This window comes from Alligator sinensis, unplaced genomic scaffold, assembly GCF_000455745.1.
Source record: "Alligator sinensis unplaced genomic scaffold, ASM45574v1 scaffold937_1, whole genome shotgun sequence".
Lineage (NCBI taxonomy): Eukaryota > Metazoa > Chordata > Crocodylia > Alligatoridae > Alligator > Alligator sinensis.
The window spans coordinates 1,422,598-1,430,264 of NW_005842257.1; positions in this window are offsets into that span (position 1 = coordinate 1,422,598).

A 7,667-nucleotide genomic window follows, 5' to 3' on the forward strand; every position below is an offset into this window, starting at 1 on the left:
TCCCTACAATCTTAGTTGCACCATCTCACGTTAGTAATAAACTGAGATAGGCCAGCGAAACGTTTAAAATTATACGGAGCTGTTTATGCCGTGCTGGAGCTACTGGCAAAATGCAAGCGGCTTTTAACACAAAGCAGGGCTAACATAGGTCAAGCCCGCTAAGTAGAAGCAGTTTAAAATCATGGAGGGGAATGTAAAATCGTGTCCTGAAAAATCCCTGCTTCTACTGCCATTTTTTTAAAGGCCAAAGTGTCTGCATCACCTGATGCTTTAGGTCTAATCGTGGCTGAGCTGGCATTAAGGATATTAGAAGGTCGACTATCAATTGTTCGTGGGGTGATCGGTAACATTGGCAAGAGGATGCAATAAAAGAGGTTGCGCAGAGATAAGCGGTTCTTCAGATTTGCCCTATTTAGGGGAATGGCGGGTGTCAGAGAATATTTCTCTGGAAGCCAATAGAAGCAGATTAAAATAAAAGCCAATAAAAGTCTTGTGTTTTGTCAAGCTGCTTGAAGTCTGTCTTGATGGCCATGATGAGATAAGAAGATGATCTATAAGTGAAGGCACACTTTCTTTATATGACAGGCTTGAGTGCTTAACAGATAGCATTGCTGAATTGCTTTCCTTCAGTCACTCGTCATAACATACATTCTTCTTCAGCCAGGGACGGTGAATTAAAGTGAAGGTCTTTCTCACGCTGGCAAGCTCTGCGGTGCCTTTCATCTGACTACTTAAAGCACTTTGCAAATATGAATGAGCAAAGGCCGCAATGCCCAGGCCAAGTAAGGAAGCACTGGCATCCCTTCGGAGAGACTAGGAAAAGGGAAGCATGAGACAGTGCCAGAGGAAGCAGGAATAAAGATTGCCCAGAGGAAGCAGGAATAAAGATTGCATTTCTTGCCTCGCTTCTTTGCAGTAGTCACCCAACCAGCCTTTCCTTTCCCAAAAACAGGACATCCCTTAGGTTTGTTTTTCAGTTATTCTTCATATGCTCAACCAGGCTTCTGGGCCAGAGCTTCTGAACAGGGCTCAGCCGAATTGCAGAGCAAGAAATGCACATGTGGCTTCATATCTGGACAAGCACCTACTGTCCTGGTTTGGCTGTGCATTGTACCCACTTGGCACCACTGGCAATGGCTACCAAAGGCAATGGGGATGAGGCCTGGTCTGGGGTAACCCATATGCAGTATTCCTCTATGCACTGGGACAGCATTATATCACAAACCCATCAAACTCATCTGGGCCATTTTGCAAAACACATCCAAGGGGAAAAAAAATCCATGAGTAAATTGCTTTAAAATTGCTTTATATGTGCTTTCTGGAAGTTGAGCCCTTGGCTGTCTAATTAAACAGGATGCAACATGGCATCAAAATCGGTTTCCAAACAAAAAAGCTTTCAGCTCATTAGGAGGCAGGACATCATTTTTGGTGCTTTATCGCAAAGGGAATGACCATCCCCCTTGGCAAAGTCTTTGAAAAAATTATCAAGGCTCACATATGCGAGAGCCCGGCAGGACAAATTATGCTGAGGGGAAACCAGCACGGGTTCGTGGCAGGCAGATCGTGCCTGACCAATCTAGTCTCTTTTTATGACCAGGTTACGAAACGCCTGGACACAGGAGGAGGGGTGGATGTCGTATACTTAGACTTCAGGAAGGCCTTCGATACGGTATCCCACCCCATACTGGTGAACAAGTTAAGAGGCTGTGACTTGGATGACTACACAGTCCGGTGGGTGGAGAATTGGCTGGAGGGTCGCACCCAGAGAGTCGTGGTGGATGGGTCGGCTTCGACCTGGAAGGGTGTGGGCAGTGGGGTCCCGCAGGGCTCGGTCCTTGGACCGATACTCTTTAATGTCTTCATCAGCGACATAGATGAGAGAGTGAAGTGTACTCTGTCCAAGTTTGCAGATGACACAAAGCTATGGGGAGAAGAGGACACGCCGGAGGGCAGGGAACAGCTGCAAGCAGACCTGGACAGGTTGGACAAGTGGGCAGAAAACAACAGAATGCAGTTCAACAAGGAGAAATGCAAAGTGCTGCACCTAGGGAGGAAAAATGTCCAGCACACCTACAGCCTAGGGAATGACCTGCTGGGTGGCACGGAAGTGGAAAGGGACCTTGGAGTCCTAGCGGACTCCAAGATGAACATGAGTCGGCAGTGTGACGAAGCCATCAGAAAAGCCAGTGGCACTTTATCGTGCATCAGCAGATGCATGACGAATAGGTCCAAGGAGGTGATACTTCCCCTCTATCGGGCGCTGGTCAGACCGCAGTTGGAGTACTGCGTGCAATTCTGGGCGCCGCACTTCAAGAGGGATGCGGATAACCTGGAGAGGGTCCAGAGAAGGGCCACTCATATGGTTAAGGGCCTGCAGACCAAGCCCTACGAGGAGAGACTAGAGAAACTGGACCTTTTCAGCCTCCGCAAGAGAACATTGAGAGGCGACCTTGTGGCTGCCTATAAGTTCATCACGGGGGCACAGAAGGGAATTGGTGAGTATTTATTCACCAAGGCGCCCCCAGGGGTTACAAGAAATAATGGCCACAAGCTAGCAGAAAGCAGATTTAGACTAGACATTAGGAAGAACTTCTTCACAGTTCGAGTGGCCAAGGTCTGGAACGGGCTCCCAAGGGAGGTGGTGCTCTCCCCTACCCTGGGGGTCTTCAAGAGAAGGTTGGATATGCATCTAGCTGGGGTCATCTAGACCCAGCAGTCTTTCCTGCCTATGCAGGGGGTCGGACTCGATGATCTATTGAGGTCCCTTCCGACCCTAACATCTATGAATCTATGAATCCCCAATCCCTCTGAGTGAGGAAATAGGGAGCGTGGGCTATTCTTCTCGTGGAGTGCTCAAAGGCCACACATAAATTATTGTCGTTCTCTGATCCTGGGGGAAGGGGCTTAACTTTAGCTTTAGTCCTGGTATAGTTTAGAGCAGCCTCAGAGCTCCTCTAAGCTATGCCAATTGGATATGAACCCCCACAGGGACTAGACATGAATATCAACTTTGCTGGGAGGGATGTTGGGGCAACTGTCTGTGTGTGTGGATCCACTGCTGGTCACATTGATTCTCCAGCAGTTGGGAGGATTCCCCCACGTGGGACCCATCCTCAGCTGGAGATAGCCACAACCTCTGAGTGCCCAGGGCAGCACAACAGGGAAACAGCAAACAAGGGAGTCTGGTGCTTCATTTGAAGCCCTTCCCTAACTCAATTTGCACGCCTGGTCATATTCATTTGCATTCGGTCGGCGCCAGTCCACCAGTCTATGCAGAATTGCAGGATTTGGTTATCTGCTTTAGCTCCTGGATGCATTCCAGGGACCTTCCAGGCCATTTTCTTTATTGCAGAAACACAAGGAAGTCGCCAGAAATAGTGCTTGTTCTCCCCTTTTCCTTCCCCATCTGGTTTCCAGCATTGCAAGATATTTGAGGGCTGCCAGGAGTTCAGATAAATGTATGATCTCGTTCAAAAGGACGGAGTATTTTTCATAACAAGATTAGGGTCCCCCTCCAGCCCTTAATCGCAGGATATCCTCAGAAATGAAGATCAATGGTGATGGGTTAGACAAATCGCCGTGTCGGGTTCATTTCTTCATTACATTCATTTCTTTGTGTTTTGAAGGGTGCCAGACTGAAGGTAGCAGCAGCAGCACTGCGGGATGATCTACAGCTAATTCATGAGACGAGGCTAATAAAGCTTCCCTTCCTGATCTACCCATGGGAGCTGCCCTCCTTTGGAAGGATCACCGCTGGGCACTGAAAGGTAGGCCATATAGGGCTGTTCAGTCCTTGGCTATAGTATCTATGCCATTTTGCACAGTGCTGCCAAGAGTCCATTAACTGGACCAACTTTGGGACAAGTACACACAGCTTGTTGACAACTGGACTAGCCCTGCAACACCAGCCTTGGGAGCCATTGGCTCCCAGGGCAATGTGATAATTGTCTTTATTTATGTATTTGTACTAAAGTAGTGCTGGAGGGTGCCGATCATGGGTCAGGGCCTCATTCCACTAGGGTAACAAAGGGTCTATACAGAGCATGGAGCAGTGCAATGCAGAGATGTAGGTGGCTCTCAGTGAGCTACACCGGGGTTAGGAGTCTAACCCCGGGAGCACAGAGCTCCTGCTAGTCCTCCAGACCAAGTAGCTCATGGAGCTGTATGTCAGCATCTGTCTTCCAGCATCGGACCTAGCTCAGGTCCTCTTCACCGGCCTGCACTCAGAGAAACAGCCTCTGACCTGAAGAGCTTATAGTCTAAGTATCCGTGGCAAGACAAATGGGTGGATACAGCAGCCCGAGTAACATCAGGAAGCAACGAGTGTTGTCTTTCACAGCATCATGGAGTTGTGCAAACAAAGGATTTTGCAGTTTATTTGCCAAATGGAAAAACCATAGGGAAATGCTCACTTTGGGTTGAATGGAAATGGCTTCTTTTGATTTATGGAGGAAACAGTGACATCGAAGTGTTTCATTTTGAGTTGAGCTGAAACACTTCATTTGACCCTAAATGAAAAGTGTTATTTCAAATGTGGGTTATTTAAACTCTCTTGTTCAACTCTGTCTTGGAAAACATTGAGGCATTTTCTGAATGCTCCCCATCTTTTCCACTTGGAGCTCTTCACTGCCTTCAGCCCATATTCCGTTTGAATATTTTGATTTTTCTCAACACTGCATTTTTCAGCAAATTTACTATTCATCCAACTCTGAATTGTGTTATAGCAGCACTTTAGTGCTACAGCTGAGATGAACCAAGCACTGCACATCCAATCAGCGAGTGACTGGCACTGTGCCGAAGAGTTTACAACTTAAATAGAAAAGAGACAAAGGTGCAAGGCTTTTTTGTGGGCAGTATCTTTTATTAGAACAACTGCATGGTTGGACTACCACATCACTTTAACACTACTGCAGAGAGAGAAAGGATATATTATTAAGCCTGTTTTATGAATGAGGAACTGGCACAAATGCCATGATCCTCAGTGCTACTTAGCTACCTAACTTTCACTGACTTGCACGGGACTTAGGCATCTACATACCATGGGGCATGTCTATGCATGCATTAATGCACCATAATTACGTTGCATTAAGTTTAGTACCTGTAATAACAGGAAATAACAGATACTAAACTTAATGCACCGTAATCGGTGCTATTGTGCAGTAGTGCCAGCACACGTCTTTTATGTGATGCTAATGTGCAGTAGAGTAATTTTACTCTGCATTAGTATGGCTTTCACTGTGACACACTAATGCGCAGTAGAGTTAGTCTACTGCACTTTTAGCGTCTCATGTAGATGCTCCCATTGAGTACTAAAGGCTAAATCCAGAACCCTAAATCCAGAGCAGGCACTTATCCTGTTTTAATAATATGTAGGTTGAAATACATATGCCCAGCTGTCTAAAAAGCACATTACATTTGTTATTAACCCCTGAGCTCTGGCAGAGGCTTTGAAATGGGTTTCTTACAGGAACAATCCCAGATGCCATGCGAATGCCACCCTGAGATGGCAGCGGAAGTGTCGGCTGACTGAGTTGCAATAAACTATTTATCCAAGCTCCGAACCTGAATTTGAAGGACAGCAGGTGTTGGCAGTGGTTGGATTTGGGGTGTTCTGCATCAGTCAGCAAGGTCTCTTGAAAAGGACCAAAAGACATTAGATCCGGAGGTGTTAGGCATTAACAGTCACACAAACTTTGGTCTCATGCATACGTTGTTGTGGCAGGAAAATTGATCTGAAGGTGAAAAAGAAGCAGCTTGGATCCGTCACTGTCTTAGCACTTTATTTGACAGCTTTCCGTCTCGTTGTAGATATGCTCAAATGGTACAAGGAAGAGCAAATTGCTTAACGGTATGCAAATAACCAAGACTAGAAATGAGAATACAACCCCACAGCAGTCCTTTTACGGGACTGACTGAACTACTTAAACGTTTGACAGTCCTGAGTAACTCCTGTATTATCTGACAGGGTCATATTCCAAGTCCTTTCAGGGCACGCACAGAAACCTCATCAGTGCCATTCTCCTCTTTGTTCAAAGTGGATTTACAGATTAAAGAAGCCTTCTGTGTGCCTGACACCTTATGGGGAGAGGAAAAAAAAATCCCCTAGTGATTTGTGCTTGCAAAGTTGCTTAGGAGAGATAGCCTCATGTTGGGAAGAAGCATGGAGAATGATCAGATGGAGGGGGGGGTCTAATCAAGCAATTTAAGAAGTGCTGAAAACTGCAGCCCCATGTAACAAGCAGGCAAGCGACATTATTTCTGTTTCTAATTCCACTGAAAGCATGAAAGAGCAGCAACACCTGGGACCTTTCAAAGAGGTAACCCTAAAATCAGGCTTTCCTAATCTTAGTGGCCCTGCATGCCAGAGCTCCACATTAGCATTACAGGTGTCTTGATGTTCTGTATATAGGACTGAACTTAATTCAGGTTTTCTCCAGTTTGATCGTGCTGTTGTATCCTCGGCTCCAAGGAGCCGGTCCTACCTCTGGTTAATATTCTGCTGGTGTGAAAGTACTTCGCTGATCCTTCACATCACAGTTTGCTTTTCTCCTAGCTACAGACAATTTTTTCTCATTCCCTTTGAGGGAGCTTTGAGATTTCCACAAACAGTCTCTGCTCTGGTTAGGAAATGAAGCGGTCTGTTTTGAACCCCACAGCCTCGCTCAGCTGAACTACTTTTGTTAATGGGGGGGCTCATCTTTTAGACTGCCTAATTACCTCATTTAGCATTTGGCACAAAAATATAACCCAGACCCATCATCTTTCTCTTTTGATAGATAGTTTTGTGTCTACCTGCTTGCACCAGTGTTTTACAGTAATCCTCTGGAATATAAAATTATCTAGTAACTTTGTTTAAGTATCACTTGCGTATGGGTGCAGAGTACCATATAGATTCGCTATTGGGCACTAACTTTTTTTCTCTCTCTGTAGGTTTAAAAAAGCTATAAAATGCCCTCAGAGCCAGCCTCGCAGCTCTCCTGAATGCCCACTTAATTGAACCATAAGAAAATAAATAATCTGGAGAGGATCTCACAGATGCAACTTTCAATTGTCAAGGAACGTGTTGGCGGGTGACCTGTTTGGAGAGGTAAAGTCAAGCGTCTTGAGATTCTCTTAAAGCTGATTATCTTTAAATTCAACGTTGGGCCTTTGCTGTAAGAGCATTATCAAAAAATGTGCTCAAGTGGTTCATTTATGAACAGCCCACACCAGATTCTCAGGTCTGAAAACCTTCTGCACAGACAGACTCAAAACTGGGAACCTATGCTCCTGAACAGCAGAGTGCTTTAAAATCTGGACCTGAATTCTGCAGCTAAAGACCATCTCCACTAACAAGTAATCAGTGAGTGGATTATGGAGCGACTGCTGTGAGCCAAATGCAGCAGACACTTATTGCCAAGTGCTTCCTGGCATTCTGTGGACATAATCTCCCGAGGCTGAAGATTTCCACCACAAAGAGATGCAACGCAGCCAGAAACACTCCTCCTTGTCGGGCTGGCCCCTCCAAACTCTGTGAGGCGCAAGCACAGTGGCAGATGTAGGTTTACGTGTTAGGCATAGGCTTCCCATGTGCATGCACAGAGTCTTTGTAAAGTCCTTGTGCACAACTTAAGTTATTAAAGTTTAAAAGTGCACAAGGACTTTATGAAAACCCTGTATTGGTATGA